Source organism: Callithrix jacchus, chromosome 1 (genome assembly GCF_049354715.1).
Source record: "Callithrix jacchus isolate 240 chromosome 1, calJac240_pri, whole genome shotgun sequence".
NCBI classification, from domain to species: Eukaryota; Metazoa; Chordata; class Mammalia; order Primates; family Cebidae; genus Callithrix; species Callithrix jacchus.
In genome coordinates this window covers 30,268,785-30,283,679 of record NC_133502.1, presented here as the reverse complement: position 1 = coordinate 30,283,679, position 14,895 = coordinate 30,268,785, and the positions used below count along the sequence as shown (strand labels likewise).

The window sequence follows — 14,895 nt, the reverse complement described above, 5'->3', positions numbered from 1 at the left end:
TTGTAATGTTAATTTAGAGAAATATGAAACATTTTATATGCTAATGCTCAAAATATTTGAGAATAATATTTATTATAATAAATGTCAAATTAGCTTAAGTGATACTTACGATTTTTCTTAATTGGTCTTATTTTATGCCAATGCTTATTTATAATCTCCTACCACTAACCTACCTCCCAATCTTCAATATTTATTTACATGTGTCAAAAAGCAATTAAAAATATTATAGAAACTGTATTAGTCCATTTTCACATTGCTATCAAGACATATTCAAGACTGGGAAGAAAAAAAAGTTCAATTGGACATACAATTCCATATGGCTGGGGAGGCCTCAGAATCATGGCAGGAGGTGAAAGGCACTTCTTACATGGTGATGGCAAGAGAAAAACAAGGAAGATGCCAATCCCAAGATCCCTGATAAAATCATCAGATCTCGTGATACTTATTCACAACCACAAAATTCAAATTATCACCCACTGGGTCCCTCCCACAACACTTGGGAATAATGGGAGTACAATTCAAGATGAGATTTGGGTAGGGTCACAGAGTTAAACTGTATCATTCCACTCCTGAGCCAAATCTCATGTCCTCATATTTCAAAACCAATCATGCCTTTCCAACAGTCCCTCAAAATCTTAATTCTCACAATCATAAATTCCCTCAATCCGCTGTCTGAGCAGCAAGGAGAGCCAGTCCAAGTTGCAAAACTGAAGAACTTGGAGTCTGATATTCTAAAGCAGGAAACATCCAGCATGGGAGAAAGATGTAAGGTGAGAGGCAAGGCTAGTCTCTCTTTTTACATTTTGCTGCCTGGATTGGGCTGTTGTAGTTTCCCATCGATCTCAATCACAGAGCTTAGTAATACTAAGAGACACCCTGATGGATTTCCTATATTCCATGAAGACTCTTCCTTACCTCTGTTGTGGAGTGGTAGACTGATTTCATCTTGATAGTCCTGGTCATTCACCCCAGCTAACACTGTAATTTCCTTCTTAGCTTGTTGACTTAAAGATAGGCGGAGCAGAAAGTGCCCACATGGCAGCCTTAACTTCCAGTTTAATAGAATCATTGTGTCTCCTGGTGACAAGGTTCCTCCCTCTGAAATTAAGACCTCTAGGCCAGCAGAATGTGATGTCATAAGAACAAGAAGCAAAAATTTTGCTAGTGGATCACCAGGCGTGATGGTGAGTGGTGCCACTTCCATTTCCACCCCTTGATTCCTGGACCCATGAATCTTGGCTATGGGAGAAACAATACCATATATTGGATGCTAATTCAGAGCATACACGGCCTTCTGGAGAACTTTGTCTTAGCTCTGCAAATTATTGTCACATAGTTGGCATTGTAACTGTGACTTCAAAAGGCCATTCCACCATTCTATCAATTCAGCTGCTTAGAAATTTCTACCAACAGATACCCCAAATCATCTTTCTCAAGTTCAAAGTTTCCACATATCTCTAGGGCAGGGGAAAAGGCCACCAATCTCTTTCCTAACACTTAACAAGAGTCACCTTTGCTTCAGTTCCCAACAGATTCCTCATCTCCATCTGAAACCATCTCAGCTTGGATCTTATTGTTCATATTACTAGCAGCATTTTTGTCAAAGCCATTGAACAAATCTCCAGGAGGTTCTAAACTTTCCCACATTTTCCTGTCTTCTTCTGAGTCCTCCAAACTGTCCCAATCTCTGCCTGTTGCCCAGTTCTAAGGTCACTTCCACATTTTTGGCTATCTTTTCTGCAACACCTCACTCTCAGTACCAATTTACTATATTAGTCCATTTTCATGTTGCTGATAAAGACATACCCAAGACTAGGAAGGAGAAAATGTTTAATTGGATTTACAATTCCACATGGCTGAGGAAGCCTCAGAAACATGGCAGGAAGTAAAAGGCACTTCTTATATGGCTGTGGTAGGAGAAAAATGAGGAATATGCAAAAGTGGAAACCCCTGATAAAACTATCAGATCTCGTGAGACTTATTCACTACCATCAGAACAATATGAGGGAAACCACCCCTGTGATTCATATTATCTCTCACTATGTCCCTCCCACAACACGTGGAAATTTGGGGAGTACAATTCAAGATGAGATTTGGGTGGGAAAACACAGAATCAAACCATATCACAACACAGAAAGGAGCAGGGGTTGGACGATTTTCTAGAACAATGGTCCCTAGAAGACTCAGTGTGAACATGATGTGCAATAATTAAAAATAGGAAAAAAATAAACAAAACATACCTTCGCTCAGATGACTCTGCATGTGAGCTTTGGATGGTTTCCCAGATAGGAGGAACTGAAAATATCTCATACCAATCAAATGGTGTTGGATTTAATGAATATTTTCTTGGATATTTATAAAACTCTAATGCAGTTAGTAAAGTCTAAACTGGAAAAGAGACTGATAGTGAAATCACACTGAGGAGTAAAGAGAATGAAATATCAATTATTCCTAATGGGGTGAATTTGTTGGCTACCCTGAAATTTTTAAAATCTGTAAGCAGAGGATCCTCTATTAATATATGGTTCAGGCTTTTATATAATACTATAGAATCTTAAATCAACTTAGTAACAATACACCTTAACTTTATTTTATATATTAAATGACATCCTGATAATTAAGTATTGCATGAAGCTGCAGAAAAAAACAGCAAACAGAAAATATAAAATATTTTATTTGAGTAATAGTGATATTTTTCAAAGATTTTTATGTAAAAGTTCATTTTTTATCCCCATTTTATGGAAAGGAAATTGAGACTCATAGGTATAATTATTTGGATGCTATAACGTTTTTTAAAATTTATCTTGTTTTGTTGCTGTTATTATTTTTCTTTTTCTTTTTTTTTTTTGAGATAGCGTTTTGCTCTTGCTGCCCAGGCTGGAGTGCAATGGTGCAATCTTGGCTCACCACAACCTCCGCCTCCTGGGTTCAGACAATTCTCCTGCCTCAGCCTCCTAAAGTAGCTGGGATTACAGGCACACGCCACCATGCCCAGCTAATTTTTTGTATTTTTAGTAGAGACAGGGTTTCACCATGTTGACCAGGATGGTCTCGATCTCTTGACCTTGTGATCCACCCACTTTGGCCTCCCAAAGTGCTGGGATTATAGGCTTGAGACACCGTGCCTGGCCGCTGTTATTATTTTTCTTATGTAGGGACTGCCTTATTCACTCAGTTGGCCTTTTTATATTTAATGTTGGATAGCTAAGCTGTTAGACTAAAGTACATTTAATCTTTGATTTACTTAAGTGGAATAAGCCAACCATAAAGAGACAAATACCATATGATCTCACTCATATGTGGAATTTAATACAGTTGAAATTGTAGAAGCAGAGGGTAGAATGGTGGCTATGAAAGGCTTTGAGTGGGCTGGGTTAAGTGGATGAAGAAAAGAAAGATGTTGCCCAATGAGAACAAAATTACAGTTATATAAGAATAAGTTTTGGTGTTCTCTTGTGCATCAAGGTGACTATGTTAAAAACAGCTTCTGAATATTTCAAAACAGCTAAAGGAAAATTTTAAATGTTCTCATAAAAAATAAATAAAAATACTTGAAGTGATGGATATGCTAATTACCCTGATTGACCATTCTACAATGTATACATGTATCAAAACACCTATTCCCTACATATATATACATATTTATTATTTGTCAATTAAAATAAAAGCTTAAAATTATTATAAGAAAACAATAAAACTTTATGAATATAATTTTATCACCATTTAAAACTTTTGTCCATGAAATGATATTATCACAGAAGGAAACCCACTGAATGGGAGAAAATGTCTATAAATTATATTTCTTATAAATTTCTAATACCTAGGATATATGAAAAAAATTTACAACTCGAAATCAAAATGACAATCTATTAAAAAAATGGGTAAATGACTTGAATAGACATTTCTCTAAGAAGGGTATTGATATATCAAATAAGTACCTGAAAGATGTTCAGCATCATTACTGATTGGATAATGTAAATCAAAATCAGCTTTTTATATTATGCTCTCAAATGGCTATGCAGTGTTTTTTTTTTTTAAAAAAAAGAAAGAAAGAAAAAACTGAAATAAAAATGATATGTAGATATTGAAACTCTTGTGGACTGTTGGTGGGAATGTAAATTAGTGTAACTGAGAGACTATGTTAAGGAAAACCAACTCAACAAAGGGCGTGGCTTCAAAAGCAGGAACTTCCAAGCGCCAAGCCTCCATTCACGTCCCCACCAGGAATCTAGAGATCTTTGTCTGACTTTCCTGCCTGGGCTAGGTAGAAATTCCAGGTGAATTCCTTTGTTTAAAGAGCCTGCGAAAAGCCCTGGGAAGAGGGGGTTCTAGTTGCGGACTTAGCAGCCAATCCAGTATCAAAGCAAAAGATCAATCACTCCCGGAAGTTTGAAAGAACTCCTCTCATTGAACGAGAACATGAATGGGGCGGGAATAATTCCTGGGTTAAAATCCCTCTGCCCCTTACCTGTGCAGATTCCTCCTTTGGATTCTTTCCCACAGCAGCATGGGAGCTCTCTCTCCTCTCTTTTTCTCTTTCTGCCTAATAAATCGCTCTTTGCAAACCTCTTTGGGTCCACGATAGTCAATCTAACGGTAAGCTCACAGCAACTCCAGGCCCCTTCTCCCATTACTGGGGCAAGAGAGGCCAAGGACCTGGGCAAATGAGATCAGGGAAACGGGGAGCATCTTTAGGATGCCTCTGCAGCTCTTATCCCGTCCTCCAGTTACATCTTTGGTAATTGACAGGGAGGGAACTGAGCCCCTGCATCCCGTTCTGGGGTTACATGTTTGGAGATCAACCAGGTGGGAGCCAAGCCCCTGCATACCGCAACCCGGTTACATCTTCACTATGAAAAACAATATTAAATATCCTCAATAAATTTTAAAAAAGAAATGTTGCTTTCTCCTATTGAATAATTAACACACAATGAAATGTTTTTAATGAATGAGAAACGTGAGAATTTTCATTTTGGTATTTTGTATCTTTATTTTGGCATCCACTAAATAAGCTGTTTTACTTTCTTCTGTTTAGGTGCTTTAAATTTCTCTCTAAAGATTTTAAGATGATTATATAAATAACCATTCATTGAACTTCGCAAATATTTAATTATTTACAAACTTATACATTCTAAATGTAAGGGACATTTCCACATACTACAATATCTTCGTACTTGTTTATAAGAGTCAGTGATAGGGATTATTATAGTAGTAGCGGATTTAAATTATAAACGTAAGCCCTCACATCTAGATTCTGCTTTTCATATTAACATTTCTTAGAGATGCATTCTTGATATTTTGCACAGGCTGTTCTTGAATTTCTGAGTTCAAGCGATTTTACCACTTCAGCCTCACAGATAGCTGGGATTACAGGTTGGTGCCACTATACCTGGGTAGATTCTGCTTTCTATCTATATCTTTGGGAAAGTTATTAAACATTTTACAGCTTCAGTTTTTCATGTGCAAGTGTCAAAAAAAAAATACAATGACTACCTCAAACAGGGTATAAGGATTAATTGAGAGTGATTGTTAACTTTTTTAAAGCAAGCTTGTATAATGTCAAATGCCAACACTTAATATTACTTGATAGAATCTGCAAATCTCATGAAGTCATTTTTTAATCTTCTTTTGCAGATTAGAAAATGAAACACAGAGAGGTTAAGTAAATTGCCCAAGATCATACAAATAACAGAATGCAAAATCATGATTTGAATTTAGGTACTCATTTTTACAGTTCAAATTCTTAGTAATTATTATTGCCTTGATAACTATATCCATTTATATTGTTACTCTAATTTTATAAATGACTGCAGAAGAATGTAATTATCAGTACCAGCGGAATGATGCACTAACTTCAGAGATTATGTGAGAAAGAAATGATGAAAACTTTTCCTTTTCCATGGAGGAATGAAATAGGATTATCTCTATCCTTCAACTAAAAATTGAACAAAAACATGCTGCAAATCTGGGTCATATCATCCTATTAACATCATTCAAATTCTATCTCCATGTTTCTCTTTTAGGATATCCATACTCTCATTTAAAAATGCATATGACAATAAAACAGATAATACCCACAAACAAAACTCTAAACATGGTATTATTATGTAGTTTTACACTTACATATGATGTTTTCCTTCTGTGCCAGTTGAAACTAGGTTAACTATGAACATGTCATACACCTTAACATCAGAAATAAAGATGATCAACTACTAAAATCAGGTCAGTATGCATTGCTAAGCAAGACTGACAGAAGATAAAAGAGTTGTACAGATCAAGAGATTATAGATTCAAATTTGGCTCTTCTATGAAAATGCATGCATATATATATATATATATATATATATATATATATATATCTCACAACCATAACTTATCTGCATTTTAGACATCATTTTCACTTCGTAAATCTTTCTGGCAACATTTTTATTTTAATATTTTTAATTGAGGAGGAAATCTCAGACATTCAGCTTTATGTGCTAAACAAGACTAAAAAATACATAAAAAATGCATTGCTTCTGTGCTAACTAGCAACAAGAGACGTATCATTGAGCCAATGAGGCAATGATTTATTAAAAGAGGAAGATAATCTTTTATTTTTAAAGAAAATCTTGAAAAAATTATGATAAGTGAAGAACAGATTTTATTATACGAAGTTTTTATATGTTGTGTTCAAGCTACCAAACACTGTTTTAAAGAAACCAATTTTATTCAGATGTTGTAAGTGTTAATCCTTATCCTGGTCTAATACTTTAATCAAGGAAAGCTAATCTGGATTTATGTCATCTGAATAACTTCCTATATTAAAACATGATGTAATCTCTTATTCTCTCTACATGAACACCTTATGTCCTTCTCCCTTTGTACTCAGCTGTCTTCCCTTTCCATAAATTTCACTAACTGTAGCAAGTAACCAGAAAATCGGTGAAAGAAGTTAAGTAACTAAACCATAGCAATAAAATTATAGTGGCACCATCACAACATTCCTCAGAAATGGCCCTCCATTGAATTTTAGCCCTATTTCGGATTTTATTCAAGTAACTACATAGTGTAGTTACTTAACTTCTTTACACACTTTAGAACAGGCCGATCTTGGGAGAAATCCATCACAAGGTAACACTAGGGGAATGTGCTAAACCATTAGAAACTGCTACCATGATCCAATCACCTCCCACCAGGCCCCTCCTCCAACACTCTGGATTACAATTTGATGTGAGATTTGATTTGTCCAGGGACACAAATTCAAACAAAATCATATATTAAGAATATTTCTCATTAAATTTGTCCACATTTCCAGATTCTAATGCTAGAGGCAGAGCACTTTATACATTCTCCTAAACAGTATGTGATTCCTCCATCAAATTTTCCACATTTGCAAACTTGTCAGCCTTTAATTCCATATTACTCTTTTTACTCATCTTCCTCCAACCCCATATACAAAGCACAACAAATTTAGACGATTTTAAAAGTATGTATAAGGTATGCTTAAATGCATATGACTGAAGTGTTAATGTTACATAGTTGTTTGAATGTGCTACTGCTATATAAACATTTTTAATACTGTTTTATTAACTAAAATATACATTTGCTTATTTTCTGAGAGCACATGTTAGTATATATGTTGTAAAATATAAAAATTTAGCCATTTATAACATTTTGAAGCCTAAGTTTGGTGAATACAATATGGTTTTTGTCTGGATCAGTAGACCAATAATACTTTGTGATCAAGGCTCCTATGTTATTTCCCCAAAATGTTCCATGAAAGGGTTGTGTCCAGGTCATAGACTTTATTGGGCTTTTGCGAAAACTGCTGTTAATTTAACTATCGTCAAAGAGATCTGTGTTCTATTTGATTAACTATAAAATAGAGTTCATTTCCTTGGAATGAATACATCTTATTATAACATTCTATATATTACAATTTTCTGGCCATGGAAAGTGTAAATCACATTTGAAAATTATATAATCACATTTTCTTTCCTACAAGAATTCAGTCATCCAGCACTTGTGCAATGGAAAAATATTTCCCTGCCTTCATCACGTAATTACTGCAATCCTCACTTTTTTGAGGGAAGAAAATGTTAAAAGTCATATGCTTATGGGAGCTGCATACTAAGTCTCACCTCAAGTATTAAACGCCACAAATGAAATAGAATATGGTTGAACTCAGGGATGTAATTGGAAGAAAACAAAAGTATAGTTGTAAAATTTAGTTTTATGTGATGAGTTTCTTCATGACATATTGTCTGTAGTGTTTCACAGAAAAAAATTAAAAGTAAAATGTAATAAAGTTCACATATTATCAGAGGACCCCAAAATTACTAATTGCTTCAATAATAATAAAGGCCTGGTATTATCAAATATGGCATGTATGATGCTTACAGTTAATTTTATTTATAATTGTTCTATAAAGTAATATGTTATAAAAGTATATTTTGAAAAAATTTGTATATAAAATATCTAAAAGAAGAGATCTTGAAGTTTTTAAAACCAATTTAGAAAATAATTTCCCAATTTCTGTAAATTTATATGAAGACATTATTCACCCTTTAAGTATTCCCCCAACCTCCAGATTATCTTGCATGACCAATGTTTAAAGAAGGCATCATATATGAGCAAAAGCATAAAATTGGCACATAAACATAGCAAGCAGGTTGATTTAACATGCAATGTAAAATACAAATGGGCAAATTTGGATACCTAAAATTCTCCCAATTTAAAGGTGAAGTGTGTCCAAATGTTCAGAGTAAATACACAGTGCAGCAGGGTCATTTACAAGTCTGGTTTAAAATGTGACATACCATGTGTGGAGAAAAAAAATATTGGCTAGAAGCAGGTTCAATCAGATGGATTTACTTGTGAATAAAAGAAAATATCCAATAAACATGTATTAACTAAATATTCAGATGCTATCAGTGTTATATTCTTTATAATTTTACAGGTACCTTTGGTTATTATTATTTCTATTGATGTGTTTTAGAAATAGAAATCTATAGTTTGCTCATATTTCTGTAGTAAGATGCTTTCTGTATTCAAATACACTTTACATCGAGAAAATATTATTATCTAAATTATTGTAAGGTTTTTAAAGTTTTCACTCGCTGTATTACCACATATTTTCAATAATGGCATAAGAGTAAGATGTAGTTATAGATGCAGAACATAATTTTTAAAACAAATCTACCTTTTGTGACTTATCAGATTGCTCAAAAATGTGACAGAAAATGGAACAGTATATACCTCTCCTTGTCTATATTTACCTCAGAATAATCCATTTTGAAAAAAAGACACACACATGCCTTTCCATCAAAAATAGTTGAGATTGACTCATGTATTTTTAAACCATTCCATTTCTGTTAATCATTAATGATATTGTTACTTAAAGTAGTCTCTATTCACCTTGCAATTTCTTATTCAGTTGAATGCAGAGACTACAGTTTTGTAATGTAAGTGGTTTATGCAAACAGTTAATTAATATTGATGCAAAAATGTAAATATCAATAGTTGATAATTTTATCACAATTGGAAGATGTAAAATGTTTCAATTTATAATTTTGTGTTTACTGATACAAAATACATATATGATATAACCAACACAGTTTAAGCTAATATATTAATACTATATATGACAAAGTTTCAATTTATTTCATTTATGTAAAGAACAAAAATATTTACTTTGTCAAAACCAATTATATTTTTTATGCCAATTTGTTTCTGTTGTAGAAAATAGAAAGTTTCTTGGCCATTTTCAAATGTAAAAAACTGTATTACGTACATTTTTATATTTAAAATAGGAATATTTAAATAAAAGCTAATAATTCACATTATATTTATGTTTTTGAAACATCAATACTGTTTTATACACATATAAACTGTATTTTATTTGAATTGCTTCTAAAATGATTCCCAGACTCTTTCTTTTCATAAGTTAATTTACAAATATAATTGCTTTCCTTTGTAGTGCAAAAAAGTGATAAAAACTTAACTAGTAACAGCTGATAATGTTTCTTATTAGTAATTATTATCAATTTATTATCAATAAAATGTAAATCTGAACTATACATAAAATAAACAGATTAAAAATGTAAACACAAGCTGTGCATGGTGACTCACACCTGTCCTCTAACATTTTAAGAGGCCAAAGTGGGTGGATTGCTTGAGCCCAGGAGTTCAAGACAGCCTGGGGAACGTGGTAAAGACCTTTTTCCAGAAAAAATACGAAAAAAAAAAAATAGCTGGGCATGGTGGCACATGCCTGTAGTCCCAGCTGTTCGGGAGGCTGAAATGGGAGAACCACTTGATTCTGCAGAAGTCAGGTCTTCAGTGAGACATGAGTATACCACCATACTCCAGTGGGACCCTATCTCGAAAAAAAAAAAAGTAAAAAAATCTGGTCATTCTAGTGATCAGCCTCCGCATCTAGAAACCCAGTAAAGGTTGCCTCCTTAGAACAAGACACTCCTGTAACCCAGGAAATTCTAAAGGATTAGGGGCTCTGTGACAGAAACCTGGGCCAAAAATCAAACATCAGAAAAAATATGTATACAGTACCCTTACTGTTCAGGAAATTACAAGGGATTTAGAAGCTCTGTGACAGAAATGGAGCAGAGACCAAATATAATTTTTTTATATTAAAGTATCACAGGCCGTGAGAATCTTTTGATAATATTCTACTGTGGTATTTATTACTTTGTCCAACCAAAAAATATAAATAATTTTTGGAAAATCCTTGGCCACCCAACGGTAACACATACCTTTCTCAAATTTGAAATCCAAATATTTACATAATATAGCTAATATATAGTTGTAATTCTTTTAATTCTTTAAAAATTGATAATTTTCAAAGAGATATAGAAAGATACAATTTACTGTAGAAATTTAAGGGCAAAAAATGACTTGTTAGGAAATTAACAGTTAATTCTGAAATTGTGTTTTTACAACAAACATCCAAATAAAGCTATTTCTTGGTAGAATATTAAGGTTGAGATTTTTCAGGAAATATTATGGTTTATAGTACAGTTTTAGAAGTTATCAACTGGCATATACTTGTTACATTTTAGTAAATTTGGTCCTCAAGATAAAGCATATAGATATCAATAAAGTAGAGAAAAAAGAAATCAATTAATATTTAAAATATTTCTAATTTATTTTGCAAAAATGTCACTAGCCTAAATTCTGATTCCATGAGTTCAAGATAGAGATGTCTATAAAAGATTTCACTTGTGTGCTTGTTTTGGATAGGAACAGCATATCTCTTACTGCCCTATTACGTGGCAAATATGCAAGAGTCAAAAGATCACACACGCAAATCTACTGAATTACCAGGGCATATATTTTATTTTATTTTTATAATTTATTTATGGTTTCTTTTTTTTTTTTTTTTTTTTTGAGACAGAGGTCTCACAAAGTGCTGGGATTACAGGCATGAGCCACCATGCGCAGCTGGTAAATATTTAAATTATTAGTCAATTTCTTGGTTACTGTGATTATGATAATGTGGCCCAGCATAATCCATTTAGGAAAGCTGTAACTCTAACAAAGAAAAAGAGCAATTTTTTTTTTGAGACAGAGTCTTGCTCTGTCACCCAGGCTGTAGTGAAATGGCATGATCTTGGCTCACTGCAACCTCCGCCTCCCAAGTTCAAGTGATTCTCCTGCCTCAGCCTCCCAAGTAGCTGGGATTATAGGCACGCCCTACTACACCCAGCTAATTTTTGTATTCTTAGTAAAGATGAGGTTTCATCATGTTGGCCAGGCTTGTCTTGAACTCCTGACATCAGGTGATCTGACCACCTTTACCTCCCAAAATGCTGGGATTACAGGTATGAGCCACCAGGCCTGACAGAAAAGAGCAATTTTAAAATTTACAAATGAATGTTACAGTGATAGGATATTTACATATATATATGTATATATGTAATATAATATGTGTATATAATTAATATTAAATCTTATCTTTCAGGAAAATATTATTCATGTATCTGATCATAGTATCAATCAATCTCAATGCTGAGAATTAAAATTTAATAATATATTTTTATTAGTAAAAAATAAAAGTAACTAAAAAGGGCATTAACCTTAAAAAAATTGTTTTACAACTTATGGGCTAAAGAGTATGTTGAAGTTCTGTGGGCTCATTACTTTTTCAAAGATTCAGGGATTCATTGTGGAGTGGCCTTTCTAGACTGTGGCCTTCCAGTATTTATTAAATGGCAAATTTGAGTGTCTGACCAAACCAAGATCCTATTGTGGCTGTTTTATAGACACATTCATCAGTACAAATCTCGGTGGTATTGAAAGACATGGAGAGAGACGGATTTGGGATGGAGAAAACTGTTAAAATTTAAACAGCTGTATTAAAACATTCTTTAAAAATTCACAAGGTGTGCCAAGTTTGGTTTTTCAATAGACATCTTTTTATCACTGACAGGTTCCTTCACATAGCAGAGAACCTAGTGTTCACTTCGAACATTTAGCTCTTGAACAATTTTAGTTCAATTTAATTAGTTTTGTGAGTGTAACATACAAGAAATTAGATTGTTTATCAGTCACTAGATTAATTACAGATTTATATGTTTTAATGCTGAGTGTCTGGGTTCCATCTTGTTTCTTTTAAATCACTGCAGTTCCACAATGCTTTTTCTTCATAAGCTTTACTTCACTTCCAGATATCTGATAGTTTTCTAAGTCCCTAAAAGAAACAGAAAATGAAAGCATTTTGGACTAAATAAAACGCTTAAGATGAATTCACATAGTTAATTTAGGTAAACATCAATAGTTCTCTGAATTCTCTAAGACACAACCAAAAGTAAGTTCAAACATGTTCCTATTATAAAAATTACATTTGTTCAAATACATTCCTCTTACAGGGATTACATTAGATGATTAACTTTACATCCATGGATGCTGTATTTCTATTCTCCTACTTTTGTGGACTTAGTATGTGCTTCCTTGCCACCTTCATCTGACTGTTCTTAATTGTACTGTTTACATACATAACTCTTCACATGAAATAAAATATTTTAAAGGTTTTCAGTTGGTTTGTTGTGCTAACTGCAGTGTTTTTGTGTAATGACAATTTGATGATGTTAATGGAAACATATCATTAGAGATGATTACATACTTTCTTAGAATTCAGTGGTGTTTTCATATTTAAATACTATTTTTACCACAAGCATGTAGACGAGAAACAAATGTGGCAAATCTCATACAAATATATCACTCTTCAGTATCTTCAATAATAATGTAGTCTATTGTTTTTGGTTAAACAAAGAGAGACTAATAATCAATATTGTTATATTTTGAGTGAGTAGGCTGTATAGGTTTGAATAGTCAAATACATATGTAAAATAAAACACATAATAAGGAAGGACATTTGTTTTCCTAATCTTAATATTTGCTCTAAAATAACCTAAACATCATGGCCTATCATATGAATAAAAAATGTATTAATACACTGAAATTCTATTAACAAAGCTTTAAAAATTAACATGTAAACATAAAGTAATTATAATATAAATTAAGGTTTTGAAATAAGAATAGTTTATTATTCAACACACTTATTTTACAAGATCTTTAAAGTAGTTGTTTCTTCTTAAGTATTTCCATTCCTATGAGGTTGAACCATGGCCTATATGATGACTTTCTATAATAGTTCAAGGTTCAAAACATCATATGGGCTGTATTTCAAATAACTTGTTTGTGGATTTTGCATAGATTGTTTAGATAGTAGACTAGCTGATGTTGCAAATGAAACAGCATGTAGAATATACCATTTAGGAAAAGCAAGTTGCTATTTTCAAAATATACCTATTAACTCCTTCAGGAAAACTTACTTTTTAAAAATTTATTTATTATACACATATAGAAAATGTTGCAGCTAAAACTGAGTTCGATAATGCAGTCATATCCTGAAGTAAGGATGAATTAAAGATCTGGATGAGATTGGCCAATTTACATAAGTAGCCTGGGGCTGTTCTGGAGTGGGGGTACTTCCAGCATTTCCCTCAGGATGACTATGACCAAGATACAAAAAAAAAGAAAATGATAAAAATACCAAAGGGAAGCTCATAAGAAAGGACTGAGTGTAGGATGGTGACACAGGCCATAGAAAAAAATCAAAAGGATTCATGAACAGGTTCAGTTTTGCCTGGTATGAAGTCATATGTGTCTTCATGAGAGGCCACACAGAGAACTGAGTTGAATCTGGTTTGAGTTGTTCCCCCCATGCAGAATTTGCAGACCAGTATGAAAGAGCAATGTGCACCCTGTTCCTATCCGAGGTAGAGAGAGGTGTCCTAAGCCAGGAATAGGTAAATGTCTTTATAAATTCATTTTCAGGGAATTTGAAAGACCTTCCTGGAGGAGGGAGCACTAAAGAATGGATAAGTTTTATACCTGTATAGTTGTTAAATTAGTTATAATACTCAGGTTTTAGGATAAAAAGCATGTTCACAAATTGCAAAAATAAAAGATAGAATATTTCTAGATGTATTAAGTAAGTGCTGATATCCTACACCTTCTTAAACATTATGTTTATTGAGGCTCTTTCCTTTTCTATAACTAATTTTCTCATTTATATATTTGTATTTCTTTCCTTTGTTTTAACATCTGCCTTTAGACTCACTTTTTAAATAATTTTCTTAAAAATTTTTAATTTCATTTGGGCTACTCTGTTGGATAATTCGTGTCAAGAAGTTATGAATAGAATTTTTACTAATTTCTTAACTGAGATTTACATTACTATTCCTTCCTTATTCTCTGACCTGTACAGTAACAATGACAATGAACAATACCAGCTTCTTCCCCTGTCCCAAACACTTTATTAGATTCCTCAAATTATATAGAATTAAATTCTACAGAAAAAAATCAAACAGGTGTATTGATCTCATTCAA

At 33.1% G+C, this 14,895-nt stretch overlaps 1 long non-coding RNA gene across 2 annotated transcripts in view; it reads right to left on the bottom strand.

Moving 5' to 3' along the window:
• Positions 1-9,847: 9,847 nt before the first annotated feature.
• Positions 9,848-14,895, bottom strand: part of LOC144577861 (uncharacterized) — a 70,949-nt gene continuing 65,901 nt past the window's right edge. For both annotated transcript variants that reach the window (XR_013522636.1, XR_013522630.1), the window contains one exon: positions 9,848-12,691. This is a non-coding gene — a long non-coding RNA (uncharacterized LOC144577861). The remainder of the gene's footprint in view (positions 12,692-14,895) is intronic.